Below are 12,598 nucleotides of genomic sequence, written 5' to 3' on the forward strand. Positions count from 1 at the left end.
AAGCTTAGAGTGGATGTTCAGACCTTCAAGCAAAAAGATGGTGAATCCCTCTATGAAGCTTGGAAAAGATACAAGCAGATGACCAAAAGCTGTCCTCCTGACATGCTTTCAGAATGGACCATTCTGGATATATTCTATTATGGTCTGTCTGAGTTCTCCAAGATGTCACTGGACCATTCTGCAGGTGGATCCATTCACCTAAAGAAAATGCCTGCAGAAGCTCAAGAACTTATTGACATGGTTGCAAATAATCAATTCATGTATACTTCTGAGAGAAATTCCGTGAATAATGGGACGCCTCAGAAGAAAGGAGTTCTTGAAATTGATGCTCTGAATGCCATATTGGCTCAGAACAAAGTGTTGACTCAGCAAGTCAACATGATTTCCCAAAGTCTGAATGGATGGCAAAATGCATCCAACAGTACTAAAGAGGCATCTTCTGAAGAAGAAGCTTATGATCCTGATAACCCTGTAATAGCAGAGGTAAATTACATGGGTGAACCTTATGGAAACACCTATAATTAATCATGGAGAAATCATCCAAATTTCTCATGGAAGGATCAACAAAAGCCTCAACAAGGCTTTAATAATGGTGGAAGAAACAGGCTCAGCAATAGCAAGCCTTTTCCATCATCTTCTCAGCAACAGACAGAGAACTCTGAACAAAATACCTCTAATTTAGCAAACTTAGTCTCTGATCTGTCCAAGGCCACTTTAAGTTTCATGAGTGCAACAAGGTCCTCCATAAGAAATTTGGAGGCACAAGTGGGCTAGCTGAGTAAGAAAATCACTGAAACACCTCCTAGTACTCTCCCAAGCAATACAGAAGAGAATCCAAAGAGAGAGTGCAAGGCCATTGATATAACAATCATGGCCGAACCCACAAAAGAGGAAGAGGACGTGAATCCCAGTGAGGAAGACCTCCTGGGATGTCCAGTGATCAACAAGGAGTTTCTCTTTGAGGAACCAAAGGACTCTGAGGCTCATATAGAGACCATAGAGATTCTAATGAACCTCCTTATGCCCTTCATGAGCTCTGATGAGTATTCTTCTTCTGAAGAAAATGAGGATGTTACTGAAGAGCAAGTTGCCAAGTACCTTGGTGCAATCATGAAGCTAAATGCCAAATTATTTGGTAATGAGACTTGGGAAAATGAACCTCCCTTGCTCATCAATGAACTGAGTGATTTGGATCAACTGACATTACCTCAGAAGAAACAGGATCCTGGAAAGTTCCTAATACCTTGTACCATAGGCACCATGACCTTTGAGAAGGCTCTATGCGACCTTGGGTCAGGGATAAACCTCATGCCACTCTCTGTAATGGAGAAACTGGAAATCCTTGAGGTACAGGCTGCCAATTTCTCATTAGAGATGGCAAATAAATCTATGAAGATGGCTTATGGACTAGTAGAGGACGTGCTAGTAAGGGTTGAAGGCCTTTACATCCCTGCTGATTTCATAATCCTAGACATTGGAAAGGATGAGGATGAATCCATTATCCTTAGAAGACCCTTCCTAGCCACACCAAGAACTATGATTGATGTGGACAGAGGAGAGTTGGTCCTTCAACTGAATGAGGACAACCTTGTGTTTAAAACTCAAGGATCTCCTTCTGTAATAATGGAGAGGAAGCATGAAAAGCTTCTCTCAGTACAGAGTCAACCAAAGCCCCCACAATCAAACTCTAAGTTTGGTGTTGGGAGGACTCAGCCAAACTCTAAGTTTGGTGTTGAATCCCCACATCCAAACTATAAGTTTGGTGTTGGGAGTCTATAAAATTGACCTGATCACCTGTGTGGCTCCATGAGAGCCCACTGTCAAGCTATTGACATTAAAGAAGCGCTTGTTGGGAGGCAACCCAGTTTTTATTTATTTAATTCTATTTTTATTTTTATTGTTCTTTTATGTTTTATTAGGTTCATGATCATGTGGAGTCACAAAATAAATACAAAAATTAAAAACAGAATCAAAAACAGCAGAAGAAAAATCACACCCTGGAGGAAGGACTTACTGACGTTTAAACGCCAGTAAGGAGCATCTGGCGTTGAACGCCAGAAACAAGCAACATCCTGGCATTTAGACGCCAAGAATACACCCTGAGAAGAGCTGGCGCTGAACGCCAGAAACAAGCATAGAACTGGCGTTCAACGCTAGAAACATGCTGCATCTGGGCGTTAAACGCCCAGAACAAGCATCAATTCAGCGTTTAAACGCCAGAATTGCATGCAAAGGCGTTTTACATGCCTAATTGGTGTAGGGATGCAATTCCTTGACACCTCAGGATCTGTGGACCCCACAGGATCATCTCAGCATCTGTGGACCCCACAGGATCCCCACATACCTCCACTCATACTCTTCACTCTTCTCAACATTCATCCTCTCTTCCCAATAAACACCCTTCCCCAAAACCCTTCACCAATCACCTCAAACTCTCTTCCCTATTACCCCTTCACCACTCACATCCATCCATTCTCCCCTCACTATATAAACCCCTCCATCCCTCCTTCATTTCCACACAACACAACCCTCTCTTCTATACCTTGGCTGAATATACCTCCCCCCACTCTCCTCCATATTTTCTCTTCTTCTTCTTCTTTTCTTTTTTCTCTTTCTCGAGGGCGAGCAATATTCTAAGTTTGGTATGGTAAAAGCATAAGCTTTTTGTTTTTCCATTACCATTGATGGCACCTAAGACCGGAGAAACCTCTAGAAAAGGGAAAGGGAAGACAAAAGCTTCCACCTCCGAGTCATGGGAGATGGAAAGATTCATCTCCAAAACCCATCAAGACCACTTCTATGATGTTGTGGCCAAGAAGAAGGTGATCCCCGAGGTCCCTTTCAAACTCATGAAAAATGAGTATCCGGAAATTCGACATGAGATCCAAAGAAGAGGTTGAGAAGTTCTAACCAACCCCATTCAACAAGTCGGAATCCTAATGGTTCAAGAATTCTATGCCGATGCATGGATCACTAGGAACCATGATCAAAGTAAGAACCCGAACCCAAAGAATTATCTTACCATGGTTCGGGGGAACCACTTAGATTTCAGTCCGGAAAATGTAAGGCTGGCGTTTACCTTGCCAATGATGGAAGAAAACGCACGCCTGATGACAAGTCATCTTAGCCCATTTTAGCTAGTCTTTTTCTTTAGTTTTCATTAGAATTATGCACTTTCTTGAGCTACAAGCAAGCTAATTGAGTAGATTTTCATGTTTCCCTTGATTGAACCAACCATATGTGAATTCATGCCATTTCATGAGGTTTTGTGCTATATTTGTTGCATATTGTGGAAGATTGAATACCTCATGATTTTGAGCAAAGCTTTGATTAGTTTGGTTGATCAATGATAGGTGAAGAAGGCTTGGAGAAAGGGTGAAGCAAAGAGGAATGGCTAGGAGTGAAGAGAGGACAATGGAATAAGTGAAAATTGAACCGGGTTGCATGAAGTTAGCCCCAACGTTAGCCCCCTAACTTGGAGGCTAACGTTGGGCATGTAAATCACTCCCTGGAAGTGGCCAACGTTAGCTCCAACGTTAGCCCCCTAACTTGGAGGCTAACGTTGGAACTTGAGAGTTTCTCCCCTGGGCACCAACGTTTGCGCCAACGTTAGCCCCCTAACTTGGAGGCTAACGTTGGCACTTGAATCACAAAGGAGGAAGGCCAACGTTTGCGCCAACGTTAGCCCCCTAACTTGGAGGCTAACGTTGGCACCACTAGCACCAAGCATTGCCAACGTTAGGGTCAAAGTTAGACCCCTAACGTTGGCACCAACGTCCAAACCAGGGAATTTAGCTTGCTGATATGAAAAGTTAGGGTCAAAGTTAGACCCCTAACTTTGACCCTAACGTTGAGACTAACTTTGGCTAACTTCAAAAACCGGTTCAATTGGTTCACTTCGGTTCTTCTTCAATCTTCAAGAGCAATCAACCAAGGCCCAACTCAAGGCTTGAAGATCATTTTGGAAAGTGTATAAATAGGATAGAATTCAAGTTATTGAGGGAGCTTTCCTTTTAGAATTTTCATAAGAGTTTTTGGGAAGCTTTCTGAGTGAACTTTAATTTCTTGTTTTCATTTGCTTTCAATTGCATTTTACTTTTGTCTTGGATCTTGGATTGGAGAATTGAAGAAATTCTGTTTCAATCTCAATCTTGGATCTCTCTGTTTATTTACTGCTTAATTGAATTTTCGTTTCTGTTACTTACTTCTTCATCTATTCTCTTTGCAATTTACAATTTCCTTGCTATTGTTCTTGTTGGATCTAGGAAGGCATTGAGATCTAGACTTGGTTTTCTAGTCTCTGGGTCCTGAGATCTGAATTTCTCATTTCAATTCCCTGCTTATTGCTTTTTCTGTTCATTTACTTTACTGCTTCAAGATCCGGTTTAATCCCAATTCCCTTTCCCTCTTCTGTTTGATGCAATTTAGTTTTTCTTTGTTTAAATTCTGCAAATCCACATCCCAATTCCCTTTCCATTTCAAGCAATTTATATTCCTTGCACTTTAAGATTCCGCAATTTACATTTCTTGCACTTTAAGTTTCTGCCATTTAATTTCTTGTTCTTTAAGTTTCAGCAATTTACTTTCCCGCTCTCTTTAATTTCATGCAATTTACATTCTGCAATTCACAAATCACCCAACCAAATCTTGATTCGCTTGACTAAATCAACCACTAAACTAAAATTGCTCAATCCTTCAATCCCTGTGGGATCGACCTCACTCCCGTGAGTTTTTATTACTTGATACGACCCGGTGCACTTGCCGGTTAGTTTTGGGTGTTTTGGAAGAGATTCGTCTCTCACCAAAATATCTCATCAAGTTTTTGGCGCCGTTGCCGGGGATTGATTAGATTGACAATGATTAAGTGAGGTGGTGGTCTAGATCAAGCACTTTTTCTTTATTTTTGACTAACCCACTAACTGTTTGAAGTTTTGCCTGAGCTAATAGAAACCTCATTCTAGCGATAGAGTGAAATTTCCTTGGCTCATCCTGCTGAATATGATTTTCATAGTTTGAAAAACAAACGAGAGGAGTGGTTTTCATTCATTTCTCTCTCAAGTTTGCCAACTGTTTGATACTTTGTGTCAACTGATTCTTCAATTATATCCTGGCCTGAATATGCTCTATCTTCACTTGAATTGGTTGTGACCGTGCAGATCATGGAAGGGAACTCAACAAATTCGAGCAATCATGAGAATAATACCCTCACCATGGACGATAATGTAACCCATGGTTCGAAGCAACTATCCACAGCCATGAATGATGTTACCCAATGGTTTGAAGCCTTTCCACAAGGAAGCATTATCGGATGGGAAGAACTGATGAATGGACTCCTAGTCAAATTTAACCCATCACAAAGAGTTGTTAAGCAAGAGGCAGAAGTGCATCCCTTAGAGAAAGAAATTGAAAGTGCTCGTGCAGTAATAAGCCAAAACAAGCAGATGCATCAGCAGACTCTACAACAATTAGATATGATGGCTAAAAAAATCATTGAATTGAGACATGCTGTAGTACATATATACAACCTGACTCAAAGCTCATATGGGTGTAATCAAGCTGAGCAAAGCTCTGGGGCCATGAACCGAGAGCAACAAAGCTATGAGCAACTACAAGCTCCAAGCAATCACTCTAGCATGCTTCAGAACAGGCCTCAGAATGATGTGTACAATCCACCTTGGAGAACTCATTCTAATGGGAGGGGGGTTGAGAACCAAAACCAAAGACCAAGGAACTTCAACTACAACAACCATTCCCCAAACTTGCAAAAACCATACTGCCCACCCTTCCAACCTCAGATACCTCACAACCAACAACCTTCACAACACTATCATAGGACCACCAATTTGGAGATCTTAATAGAGAAAATGATGGAACACCAAGAAATAACAAACAAAAACCAGGAAGCCTCATTAAAGATCCTGGAGAGTCAGATTGGGCAGCTCTCCAAGCAAATTTCTATTGAGAGATCTTTAAGCTCACTACCCAGTGACACAATCTCAAATTTGCAACAACATCACCACACCATCTCACAGAATTCTCAAAGGATTTCCAATCTAGAAAGTGGAGTAGAGAGAATGATGACACATCTAAAAAGGATGAACAAACATTATGAGGACCTACTCGGGGGAATTGAGAAGCAAATAGAACAATTAGCCAAAAACCTCGCAGAAACAAGTAAGAAGGAAGCAAAGCCTCACTTAGTTGGACAATGGGACAAGGAGAAGAAGGCTCAGAATCTGAAATAAGCAAGCACAGAGGATGTCAAGCTAGTGACATTAAAAGAGCGCTTGTTGGGAGGCAACCCAACCTGAGGTAGTTTTCTGTTCATAACTATTTTAATAAAAAGGTTAATTAGTTTATCTACTTTGCAAAGAAGCTAAGTTTGGTGTTGCACACCAAAACAATATAAGGGAGAATGAAAGATTCTAAGTTTGGTGTTTCACCAAAATCCCATCATAAAACACATTCTCATTTTCTGCATAATGTTAGCTTCAAGCATGTTTGATGAACTAGTTAACTATTCTGCTGTTTCCTAGTTTTCAGTATTGTCATTTTTGAAAAAGAAAAAGAGTTTTACACATGGTTAATCTAATGCATTGGCAAGGTACTAAGTTTGGTGTTCCCACACCAAAGTAAGTATAAAGGCCCACAAATAAATCATGCAAGCTAACCATTTTTCAAGGGCTTGGGGAACAAGCAACTTTCAATATCATTGCAGAATGTGATACAAGCTTTTGGAGAGATTAAGCATCATCAACCAAAGAAGCAAAAGATGAGCATAAAGGACAGCAATGATGATGATGAGAAGAAGGAAAGCAAGTGAACTCCAACAGGTTGTATTGTTAAGTGATTGTTTTACATCAAATATTGCTGTGATTGAAAGTTGGATTGTATCCTGATCTATCCTGCCTATCTGCATAGCATAGTTTTTTTTATTTACCCCTGCCTGCCTGCATAGCATAGTCTTTCTTTATAAGTCAATAAGCAAGGTGTCTGATCATTCACAACATTCTTATCTTCAAAACTTGTTTGCACTCAATTTTCAAGAAATGCATCACATGAAAGTTCTTTGAAAAGAAGGATTGAGGAATTAAACAATTTTGAGGCAAGCAAAAGATTAAGAAAAGTGGTGGTTCTGGTTGTGTGATAATGTATTGAGGTTGCATGCTTGTGAAAACTTGCATGGGAGCTCATAGGCGGGACATGAAGTTCAAAGAAGTATTGTGGAGATTCTCAAAAATCTATTGATCCAAGAAGCAGCAAACAAAACAAAAGAAAGAAAAGAAAATACAAAATCAAAAAAAAAAAAAAAAAAAAAAAAAAAAAAAAACATGGTCCAAGGCTCTGAGCATCAATTACTAGGCAGAAAAGAAAGAAGAAACAATGACTCAAAGAGTTGTTAGCCTAGTAAAATGCTTGTGGTTGAAGTGTGTCAAGGAAAGAGGCTTGAGCAAGTAAATCCTCAGGGGTGCTTCAACACCTAATACCTTAAAACCAACTGGTTTAGGAGTATTGATTGAAAGCTTATCTAAAGAGCCGCTTTGAGACATGATACTTAGAGTCGAGACCAAGGCACAGAAACTATAAGCTGCTTCAAGGTGATTACACATAAAGAGATCTCCATGGTACCATTTGGATGAAAATCCTAAGACCTACGACTCCCAATATGTAAGGACTAGTGAGCACTGAAGCCCTTGCATGAGCATATGATTTAGAGTTCACCCCACTGATACTTGATCACTTCACTCACTGCACTTTACAAGTGTTCCTCAATCCATCTTAATTGAAAGAACCTTGGAGCATAAATCTATTTCTTGCTTGGGGACAAGCAAGCTTTAAGTTTGGTGTTGTGATGACAAGTCATCTTAGCCCATTTTAGCTAGTCTTTTTCTTTAGTTTTCATTAGAATTATGCACTTTCTTGAGCTACAAGCAAGCTAATTGAGTAGATTTTCATGTTTCCCTTGATTGAACCAACCATATGTGAATTCATGCCATTTCATGAGGTTTTGTGCTATATTTGTTGCATATTGTGGAAGATTGAATACCTCATGATTTTGAGCAAAGCTTTGATTAGTTTGGTTGATCAATGATAGGTGAAGAAGGCTTGGAGAAAGGGTGAAGCAAAGAGGAATGGCTAGGAGTGAAGAGAGGACAATGGAATAAGTGAAAATTGAACCGGGTTGCATGAAGTTAGCCCCAACGTTAGCCCCCTAACTTGGAGGCTAACGTTGGGCATGTAAATCACTCCCTGGAAGTGGCCAACGTTAGCTCCAACGTTAGCCCCCTAACTTGGAGGCTAACGTTGGAACTTGAGAGTTTCTCCCCTGGGCACCAACGTTTGCGCCAACGTTAGCCCCCTAACTTGGAGGCTAACGTTGGCACTTGAATCACAAAGGAGGAAGGCCAACGTTTGCGCCAACGTTAGCCCCCTAACTTGGAGGCTAACGTTGGCACCACTAGCACCAAGCATTGCCAACGTTAGGGTCAAAGTTAGACCCCTAACGTTGGCACCAACGTCCAAACCAGGGAATTTAGCTTGCTGATATGAAAAGTTAGGGTCAAAGTTAGACCCCTAACTTTGTCCCTAACGTTGAGACTAACTTTGGCTAACTTCAAAAACCGGTTCAATTGGTTCACTTCGGTTCTTCTTCAATCTTCAAGAGCAATCAACCAAGGCCTCTTTCAACCCAATTCCACCAAGAACAAAGGCCCAACTCAAGGCTTGAAGATCATTTTGGAAAGTGTATAAATAGGATAGAATTCAAGTTATTGAGGGAGCTTTCCTTTTAGAATTTTCATAAGAGTTTTTGGGAAGCTTTCTGAGTGAACTTTAATTTCTTGTTTTCATTTGCTTTCAATTGCATTTTACTTTTGTCTTGGATCTTGGATTGGAGAATTGAAGAAATTCTGTTTCAATCTCAATCTTGGATCTCTCTGTTTATTTACTGCTTAATTGAATTTCCGTTTCTGTTACTTACTTCTTCATCTATTCTCTTTGCAATTTACAATTTCCTTGCTATTGTTCTTGTTGGATCTAGGAAGGCATTGAGATCTAGACTTGGTTTTCTAGTCTCTGGGTCCTGAGATCTGAATTTCTCATTTCAATTCCCTGCTTATTGCTTTTTCTGTTCATTTACTTTACTGCTTCAAGATCCGGTTTAATCCCAATTCCCTTTCCCTCTTCTGTTTGATGCAATTTAGTTTTTCTTTGTTTAAATTCTGCAAATCCACATCCCAATTCCCTTTCCATTTCAAGCAATTTATATTCCTTGCACTTTAAGATTCCGCAATTTACATTTCTTGCACTTTAAGTTTCTGCCATTTAATTTCTTGTTCTTTAAGTTTCAGCAATTTACTTTCCCGCTCTCTTTAATTTCATGCAATTTACATTCTGCAATTCACAAATCACCCAACCAAATCTTGATTCGCTTGACTAAATCAACCACTAAACTAAAATTGCCCAATCCTTCAATCCCTGTGGGATCGACCTCACTCCCGTGAGTTTTTATTACTTGATACGACCCGGTGCACTTGCCGGTTAGTTTTGGGTGTTTTGGAAGAGATTCGTCTCTCACCAAAATATCTCATCAACGCCCCTACACAAGAAGAGTCAACTTTGATCAAAGGTTGGACCAAGTCCTCATGGACATATGTGTGGAAGGAGCTCAATGGAAGATTGACTCAAAAGGTAAACCGGTTTGGTATGCGAAATTGTTACTCAGGTTGTGAATTATTGTTCGAAATTGATTCCCTGGAAATGGCACCAAAAACGGATGCACAGAACCATGGTCTAAATATATCTTCACAACTTCGCATAACTAACCAGCAAGTGCACTGGGTCGTCCAAGTAATACCTTACGTGAGTAAGGGTCGAACCCCACGGAGATTGTTGGTATGAAGCAAGCTATGGTCACCTTGTATATCTCAGTCAGGCAGATATAAAATAGTAATGGGGTTTTTGAAATTAATAATAAAATAAGGATAGAAATACTTATGTAGATCATTGGTGAGAATTTCAGATAAGTGCATAGAGATGCTTTCGTTCCTCTGAACCTCTGCTTTCCTGCTGTCTTCATCCAATCAGTCTTACTCCTTTTCATGGTTGGCTTTATGCAAGGGCATCACCGTTGTCAGTGGCTACATCCCCTCCTCTTGTGAAAATGGTCCAAGATGCCCTGTCACGGCACGGCTAATCATCTGAGGTTCCCGATCATGCTGGAATAGGATTCACCCTCCTTTTGCGTCTGTCACTACGCCCAGCACTCGCGAGTTTGAAGCTCGTCACAGTCATTCAATCATTGAATCCTACTCGGAATACCACAGACAAGGTTTAGACTTTCCGGATTCTCTTGAATGCCGCCATCATTCTAGCTTACACCACGAAGATTCCGATTAAGAGATCTAAGAGATACTCATTCAATCTAAGGTAGAACGGAAGTGGTTGTCAAGCACGCGTTCATAGGGAATGATGATGATTGTCACGTTCATCACATTCAGGTTGAAGTGCGAATGAATATCTTAGAAGCGAAATAAGATGAATTGAATAGAAAACAGTAGTACTTTGCATTAATCTTTGAGGAACAGCAGAGCTCCACACCTTAATCTATGGAGTGCAGAAACTCTACCGTTGAAAATACATAAGTGATAATGGAGTTCATTGGTCTCGGCCCCAGAGGGGAACCGGAGTAACCAAGACTGCGAATACAATGATAAAATAGTTCTATTTATAATAAACTAGTCACTAGGGTTTACAGAAGTAAGTAATTGATGCATAAATCCACTTCCGGGGCCCACTTGGTGTGTGCTTGGGCTGAGCTTGAGTGTTGCACGTGTAGAGGTCCTTCTTGGAGTTGAACGCCAGCTTTTGTGCCATTTTGGGCGTTGAACTCCACTTTGCAACTTGTTTCTGGCGCTAGATGCCAGAATTGGGCAGAGAACTGGCGTTGAACGCTAGTTTGCGTCATGTAAACTCGGGCAAAGTATGGACTATTATATATTTCTGGAAAGCCCTGGATGTCTACTTTCTAATGCAATTAAAAGCGCGCCATTTTGAGTTTTGTAGCTCCAGAAAATCCATTTTGAGTGCAGGGAGGTCAGAATCCAACAGCATCAGCAGTCCTTCTTCAACCTCTGAATCTGATTTTTGCTCAAGTCCCTCAATTTCAGCCAGAAAATACCTGAAATTACAGAAAAACACACAAACTCATAGTAAAGTCCAGAAATGTGAATTTAACATAAATACTAATGAAAACATCCCTAAAAGTAACTAGATCCTACTAAAAACATACTAAAAACAATGCCAAAAAGCGTACAAATTATCCGCTCATCACAACATCAAACTTAAATTGTTGCTTGTCCCCAAGCAACTGAAAATCAAATAGGATAAAAAGAAGAGAATATACTATAAATTCCAAACTATCAATGAAACATAGCTCCAATCAAATGAGCGGGACTTATAGCTTTTTGTCTCTTAAATAGTTTTGGCGTCTCACTTTATCCATTGAGGTTCAGAATGATTGGCATCTATAGGAACTCAGAGTTCAGATAGTGTTATTGATTCTCCTAGTTCAGTATGATGATTCTTGAACACAGCTTCTTTATGAGTCTTGGCCGTGGCCCTAAGCACTTTATTTTCCAGTATTACCACCGGATACATAAATGCCACAGACACATAATTGGGTGAACCTTTTCAGATTGTGACTCAGCTTTGCTAAAGTCCCCAATGAGAGGTGTCCAGGGTTCTTAAGCACACTCTTTTTTTTGCTTTGGACCTTGACTTTAACCGCTCTGTCTCAAGTTTTCACTTGACACCTTCACGCCACAAGCACATGGTTAGGGACAGCTTAGTTTAGCCGCTTAGACCAGGATTTTATTCCTTTAGGCCTTCTTATCTACTGATGCTCAAAGCCTTGGGATCCTTTTTATTTGCCCTTGCCTTTTGGTTTTAAGGGTTATTGGCTTTTTGCTCTTGCCTCTTGGTTTTAAGAGCTTTTGGCTTTTTCTGCTTGCTTTTTCTATTTTTTTCGCCTATTATTATTATTTTTTTTCTGCAAGCTTTGTTCTTTGCTGCTTTTTCTTGCTTCAAGAATCATTTTTATGATTTTTCAGATTATCAAATAACATGTCTCCTTGTCATCATTCTTTCAAGAGCCAACATATTTAACATTCTTAAACAACAACTTCAAAAGACATATGCACTGTTCAAGCATACATTCAGAAAACAAAAAGCATTGTCACCACATCAATATAATTAAACTAAGTTCAAGGATAAATTCGAAACTCATGTACTTCTTGTTCTTTTGAATTAAAACAATTTTCCTTTAAGAGAGGTGATGGATTCATAGGACATTCATAACTTTTAGACATAGTTACTAACTACTAATGATCATGTAATGAAGACACAAACATAGATAAGCACTTAACATAGAGAAAACGAAAAACAGAGAAAGTAAGAACAAGGAATGAGTCCACCTTAGTGATGGTGGCGTTTTCTTCTTGAGGAACCAATGATGTCCTTGAGCTCTTCTATGTCTCTTCCTTGTCTTTGTTGCTCCTCCCACATTGCTTTTTGATCTTCTCTAATTTCATGAAGGATG

The 12,598-nt window shown here is 40.0% G+C and overlaps 1 non-coding gene across 1 annotated transcript; it reads right to left on the reverse strand.

Annotated features, from left to right (window-relative positions):
* On the reverse strand, positions 1 to 108 carry LOC148564988 (small nucleolar RNA R71). The gene has a single exon (XR_015884726.1). It is a non-coding gene; the product is annotated as a small nucleolar RNA R71 (small nucleolar RNA).
* Positions 109 to 12,598: the final 12,490 nt, after the last annotated feature.

The sequence above is a fragment of the Arachis ipaensis genome, chromosome B5 (genome assembly GCF_059453495.1).
Source record: "Arachis ipaensis isolate K30076 ecotype BB chromosome B5, ASM5945349v1, whole genome shotgun sequence".
NCBI lineage: Eukaryota > Viridiplantae > Streptophyta > Magnoliopsida > Fabales > Fabaceae > Arachis > Arachis ipaensis.